This window comes from Lagopus muta, chromosome 2 (assembly GCF_023343835.1).
Source record: "Lagopus muta isolate bLagMut1 chromosome 2, bLagMut1 primary, whole genome shotgun sequence".
Lineage (NCBI taxonomy): Eukaryota > Metazoa > Chordata > Aves > Galliformes > Phasianidae > Lagopus > Lagopus muta.
The window spans coordinates 75,728,618-75,741,900 of NC_064434.1; positions in this window are offsets into that span (position 1 = coordinate 75,728,618).

Consider the following 13,283-nt stretch of genomic DNA (forward strand, 5'->3'; position numbering starts at 1 on the left):
TGATATATATGTATCTTTTATCATACAATCTCAAATGCAAAGGAAGTAGGTACTCCTCTGGTCTTTTTGAAGGGTATTACTCCTCCAAAAAGATAATGCGTGAGTACAGCAAATAGAAGCAAAGCAGTCTTGACTTTGAGCATAAGCAACCAAATTCAGTAACCTGCAGTTTCCAAACTGTAGATGAAGAAAGGGTCCAAAAACAGTCTCAATCTCTGTAAGGGCCTAAGAGCAGAGCACTTCCTGTCAGCTAGGATCACCTAGCCTGATTGACTTGTAAAGGAGCTGCCCCATGGGTTCCCTGGAGAGTAGCCAATTAGTATTAATTCTTCCATTGCACTTGTCTTCAATGCTGTCCCAGCCCATGCTGTGCCCAGCTGCTCCCCCTAGTAATGCTGGGCTGCCTGAAAGTCCCAGGTTGGACTCTCTGTGCATCCTGGGGATGAGCAGGTTCCTGTACCCTAGGGACTGCTGGTCAGAGAGAGGCTTAGGAAACCATTTTGCTCTCTCTAAATGAACAATTTGTTTTTAAATTTTAAATTCAGGGAGAGAAATTCATCCTCATCTTTGAGGTAGACAAATGTAACTTCATGCTGCTGAGTGGTTGTGAGCTGTCTCTTGCTACACGTCTGCCTGTTTGTGCTGGCTGTTTTCCCTCTTCCCTCAAGATCAGGAACCAGGATAGAGGAGTGGATTGTGCCAGGAAGCCTCTAGGGAGAAACCAGCCTAGCACCTGGACTAGATCCACAGAAGGAAGTAGTAGAGCCAAAGCTTTGCAGCAACTGAGGAAGTTAGAGGCTTTTTGACCTAATTGTGGGAGGGAGGGGGAACTCATTGGATATGGAGAAGAGGAAAAAAGAAGTAGAGAAGAGCAAGAAGAAATCAAAGAAGCAAATGCTGGAAACCATCTACAAATATAACTGAATCAGCAGGCTGTTTACACCACTGCTGCAAGTTGCAAACTGGACAGGACCCTGCTTGTTCAAAACATGAAGTAGGTTCAGCTGTGTCAGAGCAGATCTTGCATATAGGGAGACCTTCTCCCTAGTCTTACTGATAGTGCAGAGGAACTCTTCTAGAAGTTGAACTGATAGTTTGGAGTCCAGTTGCTTGTATTCTGGGTAGTATATTGTTTCTCATGTTTCCATCATCAGCTTCATAGCTGTTTGTTTGCAGTACTTTTTCTCTGCTCGCAGCAGAGGGCTTCAACATTCTCTCGCTGTAATATATACCAGGATGGTATTTGGAGTTAGGGACTGAGAGATGCAGCAAGTAGCTGTTGTGGAAGGGGAAGCATGTTTTTGGACATCTGGGTCTGGTAGGGGAGAAGATGAGAGCAAGGGACAGAGAAAGCTTTTTTACTCTGAGGACAGACAGGTAGTGGAACAAGCTGCCCAGGGAGGTTACGTAGTCTCTATCTCTGGATGTTTTTAAGATTGAAAAGTACAAAGCCCTGAGCACCCCAGTCTGATTGCAGAGCTGACCTTGCGTTGAGCAGGGGTTGGACAAGGGACCTCATGAAGTCCCTTCCAACCTGAATTGTGACATGATCTTATAATCTGTGGAGCCATTTGTCAGATTCTTCTAATTAAATATGGGTTGTTGTCATGGATGAGTCCCTTCTGAGAGGAGTAGAGAGCCTGATATGCTGACCAATCCTGACCCATGGGGAGATCTGCTGCCTTTTGCTCTCCTTCACACAGCTAATGCCTTACTGCTTGTCTGGCAACAATTATTAAGACAGTATCAGCTGCTGATCTCAGGGTGTCATTTATGACTGGATTTGTTGCCCCTGAAATCAACACTGGCAAAACTTGTCAATAGTAAGGAGAAGGACTGAGGCGTTTAGTTTCAGGGCAAGCTTGGCTGGGAATGCTGGAGGCCAGCCAGGGCTGGGGCTGGAAAGGGGAAGCTGTGATTTTTTTTTTTTTTTTTTTTTTTAAGTTCTGTAACATACTGTTACCATTGTGTAAGTGTCTCAATAGTAAAGCATCAACTGTGATTGTGCCCAATACCTCCAAGAGATGTTGGGTAGGTCATATAATCTCTCCCTAGCTGAACTTTCCATCTATAAAGTCAGAGTAATTACAGAGGACACAGAATACCTATTTTATCTACCTGAACTGTCAACTTTTTGTATCACTAACTCTGATGTTTGTGCAATGTCTGTTACTGTGATGTTCTGATCAGAATCAGTGCCTACAAACCTCTCTGCCATATCACAAAATTCTCAGCCTTCAGGCCTTTTGTTTCAGACTGTACACTCGGGTCACAACTTTTAAACAGGTCAGTGTGCAGCAAGTATGTTTGTTTTCATTGAACACAGCTCTGTTTCATAGTGCCTCATGCTGTGATAGGCTTGATTGTAAAAGTAACTGTTGAAACATTTGGTCTTACTGTTGGAGGAGTTTTGGGCAACATCAGTATGAGATATGGGAACTAGTGATTTAAAAGCTAAAGAAAGATGTAAGTTGAAACAAAGCAGATTCTCCTGTTTAACCCATCTAGAATCGTGGGGCTATTATTTGGCTTAATATAGTTCTGGAAGCCAAGAAAATGTTATTCATCATGCTTAAAAGATTGATCACAGCATTTATATCCTGAGGCCTGAATCCTGAAGTCCTTATTCAGACAGAACTCCTTTTGAAATCAAAGGGAAGTTCTGTCTGAAGAAGAGCTTCAGAAATAGTGATGTACTGGCTCACAAGGCACTGTAAAACCCTTTTAGTCTCTGTAAAAGAAGTCTCATCTGTGGAAGATCTAACAGATATACAATCAGCATGCAAGTTGTATCACTGAAATGACCATAAAACCATGGGAGTGGGTAGTTAATTCTTGTCTGTATTAATGTAAACAAGATTCAGCAAGTCAGGAGACAGAACTTTCCCATGTTTTTCAGACTACCAAAGGTCAAATGGAGGGATGCTACTGCTACTGGAGGCTTAAAGTTACTTTTTCCTGCCATTATTTTGGAAACACTGCAGCCATAAGAACACACACACACATTGTTTCTGTGACTTCATATATTAAAAAATTTCTTTTATTCTAGACAGTAATTATTCCTTTCAGAAACTGTTTTAGAACAGGCCCTCCTGTTTGAAATACCTGCCCTAACGATAGCATGAAAGGAGGCAATATGAAATAAGGTTCACAGAATCACGGGAACACCAAGGTTGGAAAAGGCCTAAAGATCATCCAGTCCAACCATCCACCTATCACCAATAGTTGTCACTAAAAGTTCTTAAATTCTAAAAATTCTTTCAAGCTGAGGAAAGGCTTGTATTATTTCCTGCCAAAAGCAGTCTCTTTCCTGTCAAGGTAGCAGTATCCTTCAGTGCCGAATGAGCCCTAAGCTTCATGCTAAGGTTTGTAGCCATAACTTCCCCTGGAGACCAGCCTTGTGATTAACATAACTTGAGTGGAGTTCTCAGGCTCCCAGAGATACAATCTTAGAATGGACCTGCAGCATTTAAAGCTGTCTGAGGTCTCTGACGTTTGCAAGTTGCCCAAGTTTTATGCATTACAGTAGTTTAAGTTTTACAGAGATGGAATACTAAGGATGTGGTAGAATCCAGGTGGAAGCTAGTAGCAAAGGCTGAATTTTAGCTTCATTTTAATTTATAGAAGCACGCTGAAGAAAAAATCATCGGTTTCTGTTTGCGCAATGAAGCTGCACTTAATGTTGCAGAGACGAAACTGAGAAACCCAGTTATTGCCTTGAGAAGCAATGTCATTTTCAGTGCCTCCCTCCCCCCCCCTCCAACTGAGAGTTGCACTAAAATTCAGCTCCAATTTGATTGAAAGTTGAGAACCTATCTCCAGTTCTTTAGGCTTCATCAAACTCTCAGAGTTTAAGCTAGATGCAGTGTTTTACTGTCAACTGATGAGACTGTCAGGGAAAAACTACCTGACAAAGTTTTATGACAGGTGGGAAGATGAACACTAAAAATAGAGGGCTTTGCCTCCTCCGGAGGGAGGGAGGGAAGGAGAGAGGGAGGAAGGGAAGGAGAGAGAGAGAGCAAGCTGTCCTGCTCCACCAGTCAGAGGACATTGCAAGACGTAGCTGCTCAAGATAGCTTTCATTTGATTTACAGAGGCTGTCTTGATTCTGAGGTTTAGTTGTTTGAATGCAGTTTGTTTTTATTGAGAGTTTCCTCTGGTGCATCCTCATCTAGAGGCAGAATGCATTGCTACTCTCTTCCTCCTTTTCTATTACAGAAGCACTATGAAGCTCAGATTGGGAGTAGCTTCATGACAGTGTGTGCTCTAACAACAAATGGTATCTGATTTAAGAACACATAAAATGCAAGGTAGAGTAGGGTGTTGATAAAACCACGTACATACTCTTTTTCTGTAGTTCTATCATTTTATTTAATTGTAGTTGCTTACAATTTCTATAAACAAGTTATAAGTTTCCTCTGTTGCTCCTTTACCTAGACAGGTTTGTTTTTGATGTGACACCTAGTACATATACTGATAGCATCTACAAAAATGTGCTGAAAACAGATATAAGGAACTGTTCATAGCACGTAACCATTGCTTTTACACCAAGTGAAGGCCGAGGTTCTTCCTCTTCGTTTCCTACTGCAACATTTGTGTTTTCCCAGGACTCTTCTGGTCCATTTGGGTAGAACTGAGACCATAAAGAAAGGGGACATGTGGAAATGTGTTGTTTTTTTTTCCTCACATAAATGACTGAAACATTGCTGTTTCTTATATAAATAACTTTTATTTTTCTTTATTAAAATTTTTATTTATCTTTTATTAAAAATTTATTTTTCTTTGTACCTTCTCAAACAAGAAGAGATACGCTGCCTTCTGGCAAAGTATTGTATCATAAAGTTACAATTTCTCGATCTCCACTAGTAGTTCTCTCTGAAGAAGCAAAGGCTTTACAGCTATAGAGTCACAATGGGGAAATGATGAATAATAATTCTGGACATTTTGAGAAAAATGTAGAAGTTGGAAAAAGATCTACAGTGGATATGTTGAACCTTTACTTCTTTTACATGCAGAGTTTACTCCCAGCAGAGCTGTTATCAATCACAGTTTACAAAGAGATGAGCTCAGGAAAAATATTTAAATTCAGAGAACAAGTTCTTCATACACAAATCAAGATGGGGAGTAATGTCCAATTAAGTGGCAAGAACTTGTAGAAAAAGATCTGTGCAAAATGGGAAGAACCAACATCTACGTTCAAAGTCAGGCATGCAGAGAAACAGTGCCTTCCTGGCCTACTGTTGCATCCTTTTAGAGATGAGTAGCCATGGAAATGTCAGTAAAAGGAATGAGTCTGTAAGGAAATTCAGATAAGAGGGGAAAAATGTTAACTGGAGAACTCTTCAGGGGCGAAAATATATGTATTACTCTGTCCACAGACATTTATTGTACAAACAATTTTTTATTTTATTTTACAAAATATGTTGTCACTGACATCTATGAGAAGCTATCTGGGTTAAAGAATTTGTAATATCTCTTACAGTGTTGCCACGTTTTTGGTTTTAGAACTTACAGTCAAACTTGCACTCAGTTCTCATTTAGGTAAGAAAAAAGAAATAATCTTCCTTCCTCACTTCTGGCAATAGCTTACAAAATAGTAAGAACAATCTGAAAGCAAGTAGCACTGGAGGGCTACAGTGTGCCTTTCCAATCACAGTTAATGTGTGTCATATTGACATTTGTTGGAAGCCAAATTCTTATTTCTGCTATTCAAACATGATTCACGTTTCCATAATCAGTGAGGTGTATGAGGTATATAATCAGAAAAGGCAGATGAACAGTGATGGGGAAAAGACAGGTGTCTACACACACTCACATACAGCTTGCCAGGCCTTTTGAACAGCTGGCAGTGAACCAGATCTATGAATCAGCCAATGAATGTATATCAAGAAGCATGAGAAGAAACAATGCATTCATCACTGCTAAAATTTAACTTTGTAACTTACCTTTCGGCAATGAAAATTCATAACAAGGATAATAAAAAGGGCAACAGAGGAACATTCTTCTCCTTTCTTTATTGGAATAAGTTGCTGTTTGTCCAGCACTTAGGTGCACTGAGCTGAGACCATTGACTTAACTTTCCTTTTGTTATGCTAGATATAGACTATAAGGTAGAAAGTTGTGCACTAAAAGTCTGTTCTGTTGATGAAATCTTCAAGCCTTACAATAGTTGTTTCAAACAACAGATAAGATTCTGTTTGCATGACATTTTTCAGGTAGCAGGTGGATTAAATGACTTTGTTCAGAAATGGCCATCATTGATCGCAGCTGATCAAGGAAAGCAGATTTCTGGAGACAAATTCTCTACCAGAGGCACAACAGGGCAGTATGGTTAACCTGCCAAATTTCATGATATTGTGTACATCTCTCTCTCCACTGCCATGAAAACCTCAGCTTTTGGTACTTCTGTTTCTTTGTCTTTGCCTATCCTGATTGCTGTGATGTTCCAGACCCATGCAATTAGCAAACTAGCAATGCCAAACTGGTGTCTCAGCATATCTGATCTGTATCACACTGGTTCAATTCAAAGGACATTGTTATTTCCTATACTGAAAGAGCAAGGAGCAAGCTGTGCCTTCTTCAGCAGGTACTTGTTTGGGTCAAAAGCTCACATGCACGCACATACCTTTGACTGCCATCTTCCTCCTGGACAAAATGCCACACTCTGCAGGAGTTCTGGTGGCGTCAACAGCATACTTTGGATGCCTGCTAATTACAAAAGTCTGTAGAGCCGCTACGCACTGCTACATACATAGATTAGAAATAGTTTCCACTTTTACAGAACAGTCCTTCAATTACTCATTAATTGGGGCTTTGTGTTCCACTTTCTTGGTAAGGTCTGTGTTTGCTAATCCAGGGGTCAAAGAAAGTTACTTCCTTGTAAGCAGAGTTCCTTAGGACAGATCCTTCATATTTATTCCTCTTACTGACATTTTTAAGACCCTAAAAAGAAAATTAGTCTGAAAGATGCCCTTTCTTGCTACAGATGTGATGTCAAAGTGCACCTGCAAACAAGTGGTATTAAAGTGTCATGTCCTGGCCCTAGCTTTTTGGCAATTATCATGAATTAGAAAATGAAGACCTATTTAAAAGAAAGCAACTACATACCTGCTTGGTGATGGCATTCAGAAGAATTTTTCAGAAGACTTCTGTTCGAGAAAAAAAAACAACAAATCTTTGTGATTGTGATGTGTGCAAGTGATCCTCATTTGTGAAGACAAGAGTGGTAAGGCTCTTGAGTTTTAAGGATTGCTGTTAACACTATTCCACGTAACCAAAGCTCAGAGAGAATGTGTCTGAGAGAGAACTGTCTTGAATATATAGGGTTTTGAGTGTGCTTAGTTGACTTCTATTATGTGGCCCATTAAAAAAAATCTCTTTGGCCCATTTGCACAAAGGAGTGTGAGTGGACCATTATTCAAGACTGGTTTACAGAATCATCATCTGTAGTGCTTAAAATTAAGAGATGTGTAAAATAACGACTGTACATATCTGTAATGATTTTTTGTTTCACTTCTGAAAGTTTCAATATCTCCTTAGTGAATCTGAACATGACTGTAGTGCCTAATTAATCCCAGTTTTGTTTCATTAGTATGCTATAGACAAAAAAAGAGAATTAGGTGTCTAGGCAGGTGTGCACTCCTTAATAGTAAACAGTTCAACTTAGGAGAAGAAATATGTCTTTTTATTTCAGCACTGAAAATGGTAAATACAGAAACACACAAGGAAACACACACACCTTTTGCCAGGTTTCTGAATGCCATCAGGACCTTCCCTTGGAGAAGCCTACAAGCTTGTAGCCTTCATTCCATTGCGATTGTACGTTGTTATTTGTGTGGCAATTAGTAGTTCTGAAGTTGCCATATGGGCCTGGCTGCCCATCCTTTTCCAGATTGAATCAAACAGCAGGACAGTTTCAACGTTAGTAATTTTGGCAATACTTCTTCCAGGCCCTCTGGAGCCTTCTTCATTCTTTTTAGCAATGAAAATATTTTCTTCCTGATAACTACATCATCTCGAAGCCCAAATACAGTGAAGGTTCCCTGAACAAAACATCCTTGCATATATTCCTTCCCAGAGATCCTTACATCTACTCTCAAAATCACTCTGAGAGGCAGAATGCAGCTTTTCCTAGAAAAAAAAAAATAATAAAAAATCAGAAACGTTACGCTCTTCCTTTTTCTGATTAAAAGCTTGTTATGCTCCAGAAATGCTCCATTTCTCCTGACATATTCCACTCACTGGTACTAGTTCATTCATTTATTTGTATGTAAACAGCCTGGAAAGTTGAGAGGCTTACAGCATCTCCTCCACCTAGCAAAGATACAGTTGTCATACACTCACAAGTGAATAACAATGCAGCAAACATCCGCCTCCCACTGGCAACAGGAACATGGATCCATACAAAATCACCTGGGCCTCTGGGACCCAAAGGCATCCTGTCCTCCAGCTGCCTCCCCAGCTCTGCTCTGATACTGCTAGAGAATAATGAAGCCCCAGCTGTTCCCAGCAGTGCACGATGCCCTTCCATGCATGCTCACAGACACCGAATCTTGCAGCTCCAGGGCGCAGATTCCAACTCTGCCCAACCAAAAGCCTATTTCAGTTTGCAGTCTCATTATGGAAGTAACTATGTGGACTCATTGGCACATAAAGCTTCTAAGTAAGCATTACAGTTATGACACCTGGTCCTTACCTAGCAATGTTCATCCTGGAATATTGCTCTGTATTTTCAGAAGAGAACAGCCTTGGGTGTCCCTGCATCATTTTGTAGTGAATACCTCACTGACATTCAAAACTTTTTGGTCATTCTCTGGCACTGTGACTTTAGGAATTCCTGCAGCATTAACCACTATCCAGACCCTCACTTTGCCTGTGCTAGGAGGTTTGGACAAAATTATTTATTTTAAATTGGTGTAGTACATCAGTGCAGGTCAGATATTGTGTGATGAAGACACCAATGGGACTAACATGGGTTAAAATGGCCCATTTGACTAATTGCTTGGGTGAACATTTCTTTAACATGGACAAGTGAAATAACCAAATTAAAATTAAAGAGATTTTAAATACTCTGAAGAACTTTCTATGCATAAAAGACATCCAGATGAGTCAGAAGTGAGATAAATCTCTGGGAAAGAGTGAATAAGGAGCAATGGGGCACTAGGGCAGACTAAGAGGATCTGCATCCTCTTCCACCAGCACAGTTTTTTGGTTTTTTTTTTGTTTTTGCCAAGCATTCATCTTTCTACACTGCAGTCATGACTGTTATATAAAATTGATCTTGTCAAACTAATGCAGCTTTATGTCTGAACGTTGCCACCAGCCTAAAACTGGCTCACTCTAGTTGAACTTGCACCTGCTCACACAGAAGTACAAGCTAAATGGACACAGGCTGAAGGACTACAAGGCAGCTTTAAATCAAAATAACCATCCAAGAAGGTCATACTGATTTTATTAAATCAGTTTAAACTTCTATTTATTTTAAATTGATAGAACTTTCACAAGTAGACAAGCCATCTCTAAAGAATGAAAGAACCCATTTCTATTAAACTTGGTAGCACAGTAAAATGTATTCCACCTTGCCAAAGCTTTCCAGCAAGTAGGAAAAATTGCCTGTCAGTTGCTGCCAGCCAGACTCAGAAACCATGTTTGTGTTGGTAGCTGCCAAGGTATGGGATTGTTTTCCTTCTGTCATGGTATTTGACAGAATAATTATTGCTCAGAAAAGAGCCACGTCATGAAGGCAGTGAGCAAGGACATGCTGCTGAGAACAGCTGCTCCTTGCTTGTGCTGCTTCCAGGGACAGAGCACAGCCTGGAGTACAGCCTGAGACTCCCTACAGCCTGTCCTGACACAGTGCAGCAATGCTTTAGCCAAGCCTGGATATGCAGTCAGGCTGTGGAGCTTGGAGTCATCTACTCCACACTGACTTCTGTGCTCAGTGACAAAACCACTCATCTGTTTTAACCTGAGTGAAGCTCTTTGCAAAGCAAACCAAGGTCACGAGGAGCACCAGCCTCATGGCGTCCCTCTGAGGAACAGGCATGCCTTACTATTATTCTGCACTGAACACTCAGACTTGTGCTCTCAAGTCTGAACATCCCTTGGTGAACAGATAGAAACACTGCAGTCCTCTGGGTCTGGTGATGAATCCTTTTGGACTCTACCAATAAGTAATTTGTGTAGTCAGAGCAGAGGAACATGGAAAAGCTACATGAAAATTCATTGTGGTGGACAAGAAAGGGCAAAGAGGGTGGCTCTGTACCTTTCTTAGCCACTAACTTGCATTCACAGAGATGCCAGCTCTAGCCATGGCTCTGCCTCTTCTGCTACTAGCAAGATGAAGAGAGTGATGCAGAGATCAGCCTGTGGCTTTCAAGGCAATAGGAAACCAGAAGCAGGTAACAAAGAGGTAAAGAGAAACGGCTGGCAGATGAGTCAGTCCATCATCATCCCTTTCCAGTTTCTCTTTAAAGAGTAAAATCAGCATGAAGTGTGGTACAGCAAAGAGAAAAATGAAACATTAAATTTTTTGGAAATCTGCGTGCTGTAAGGCTCACTTTTAATCCCAAACTCAGTGGTAAAGGAAATGTATGAAGTGTTTGAAAAAGTATTGAAAAAGAGTTTCAGATGAAAAAGCTCACAGATCTGGTGTGCCTACCGTCAGGAAAGTCTCAGGAACACACTGGGGTGAGACCTTTGTCTTTACTTATCATTTATATAATTCTCTGTTATTCAAGCGCTGATATATTCACCACAGTTTTGCTGAGAGGCAGAAAAGAAATACCTGCTGCCTCTTATGCAGTGTTTCTTTTAAGGCATTTACATATTCAGTACTATGACAGGCTAGGGCCTGTGATGCCAGCTCTTTATTGGTCTGTTCTGCTATAAATTATTCCTGCAGCAAGAAAGGATTTAACATAAAGATGTGATGATATAAACACCGCAGTGTTTGTTTCCCAGGGCTGCTTGTTCACTTCACTGTGTTATCTCTGCTTACCTTTCTTCCACACCATCTGCACCGCTTGCCTGAGTCCCTGGCTCCTAGAGCAAAGGAAGCACATGCAGTATTTTTGTACATGCTTCCCTCCAACAACTACTTTGCCAGTTTTTTAACTTTGGCACATTTTGGTATATATCCCTCCTGGTAATAACATTATTTGTTAATACCATGAATGCCATCTTCTTTCTATCCAAAGAAGATTACTGAGTGATCTTTCAGAAGACACATTTTTCCTTGGCTCCTGAGACAGGAGAGTCTTTGAAGAATGTTTGAAAGGGCTCCTTTACCCCCTGAAATCTCCAGCCAGCCTTTGGCATTTAAGAAAGCACTGCTGGCATTGTGCTAGGGCCGAGTCTAGCAGCTCAGGATGCCATGGACCCCCTCTGCATGGCTCCTCTGGGCGAAGCAGCCAGCAGCCAGCTTCACTGGGGACTTTGGACACAGCCCACAGAAACAGGATGCAGCTACAGCATTATCTGCGAAGTGACTGCACCAAGCCCAGCACAGCAAGCAGCTGATAGCTGTTCAGAGTGCCTGCAGAGCAAAAAGAGTTGAGAAAAGGCTTACATCTTTTTCCTTTTAATACTGCGACTCTGTCTGGTTGTTGTTACTTCAGTATTTTCCTGCTCCATTCTTGTTTTGTTTAAAAATTGATATTGGTAGGGCTCGGTGCTTTGAGAGTCACAGGTACTCACTGTTGGTTTCATTTTTCAGACATGTCTTTAGTTCGGAGAATGCTGATTGTGTCTGAGTAACAGAAAATGGGATTCTGTCATATTTCAGTATTTGAATTTATGAACTTGACAGAAATTGGCTGCAGACTGCAATGCATCCCACTGCATAGAATGACTGTAAACTTCTCCATGCAGTCCTGCTTTGTGAGTATATGCTTATGCATCCTTTATTACTTATGAAACACATATCAATACTGTATTAATAAGTAGGCATTGATTTTCTACTGAGAACATAAAGATTTATAAAAGTAGGCAGTGCAGCATGACAGAAACTACAAAAGAGGTTTCCAGAAAATCTATGAAATGCTTTATATTTGAAATATAGAAAAAAAATTCCATTCCAAATAAATCCAAATAGAAAAGTCTTTCGTGAGTAATAAATTTGTTTTCAGTATTGAGCAAAGGCAAGATTTAAGGGCAGTTAATTTGCAACAGACTGTGAATCTTGGTCCAAATCTGAACACAAATGGCTTCCTTTTATATTATGGAGAGTTTCAAGGAAGCTCCCAGTGGACTGAGGGAACTACAGGCTAAACACCTGTGCAAGAACCCTGAGGCAAAAGGGCTAAGCTAAGCTAACAGGGAGACGTGCCCCTGTCAGGTAGACAATAAAGTATTCTGGTAGTGTTCAGAGTAAGGAAAAGCATTTAAAGTGTAGTGATGCAGATCTGTCGCTAACAGCAAGAAGTGGAAGTTGTAATAAGGACCATTTAGACTGTCCTTTACCTGTTACATCTTCCAGAACTAGACACTGTAACAGGGCTCAAGATGTACATGCCTTCCAGTGTCAGAACCTCTTATGCTGACACACGAGGTAAGCCATACAGAGGAAATGCCCAGTCTTAATTCTCCATTGTATCATACTCAACAGTTGTCAAGAGCAAGTAGAAAAACACTCTCCAGCAGTCTGGCATATCCCAGGAGCATATAAAAGAGCATTACGCATAACATCAGAATTACAGCTGCAGTCCCTATGTCTGACATCCTCCCGTACTGCACGAATCCTTAAATCCTGCAGAATACATAAGCTGTGGATATGTGCTGCTGCTGTAAGAAAAGATAAAGGATTCAAAATGTTCTTAGCAGAGCTTTTCACTGAAATGATCCGATAGTTTGACAAGGAAATGGAAACAAGAACTGGAAAGATTTTTAGAAAATAAATGCATTAAACTTGAGAAGTCCTGGTGGTTTTGTTTGCGGACCTCGGTAGTTAGCTATGTCTATTGATTCTTCGTCACTATTACTACAAATGCCTTCAATTCCCTCTGTCCCCCAATGGCCCCCAAGTCATTAATATTCTTCTTTAAGCAAGTATCAGAGATGTCATGCATTTCAAATCTCCCCAAGGAAGCTGTTTAAAATTTTAAATAAGACCTGATACTGAGACTTATTAGCACCAAACTTGGAAACAAATTTTCTGGGCAGGCGGTGATGACTCTTCAAGTTACAGTTGCTGTCACCTTTTGAATCCTGACATTTATTATAAATGTGAGTATCTCAAAGAATTTATTTGATGCAACCAACATTTCCAGCTCTCATAAACTGCT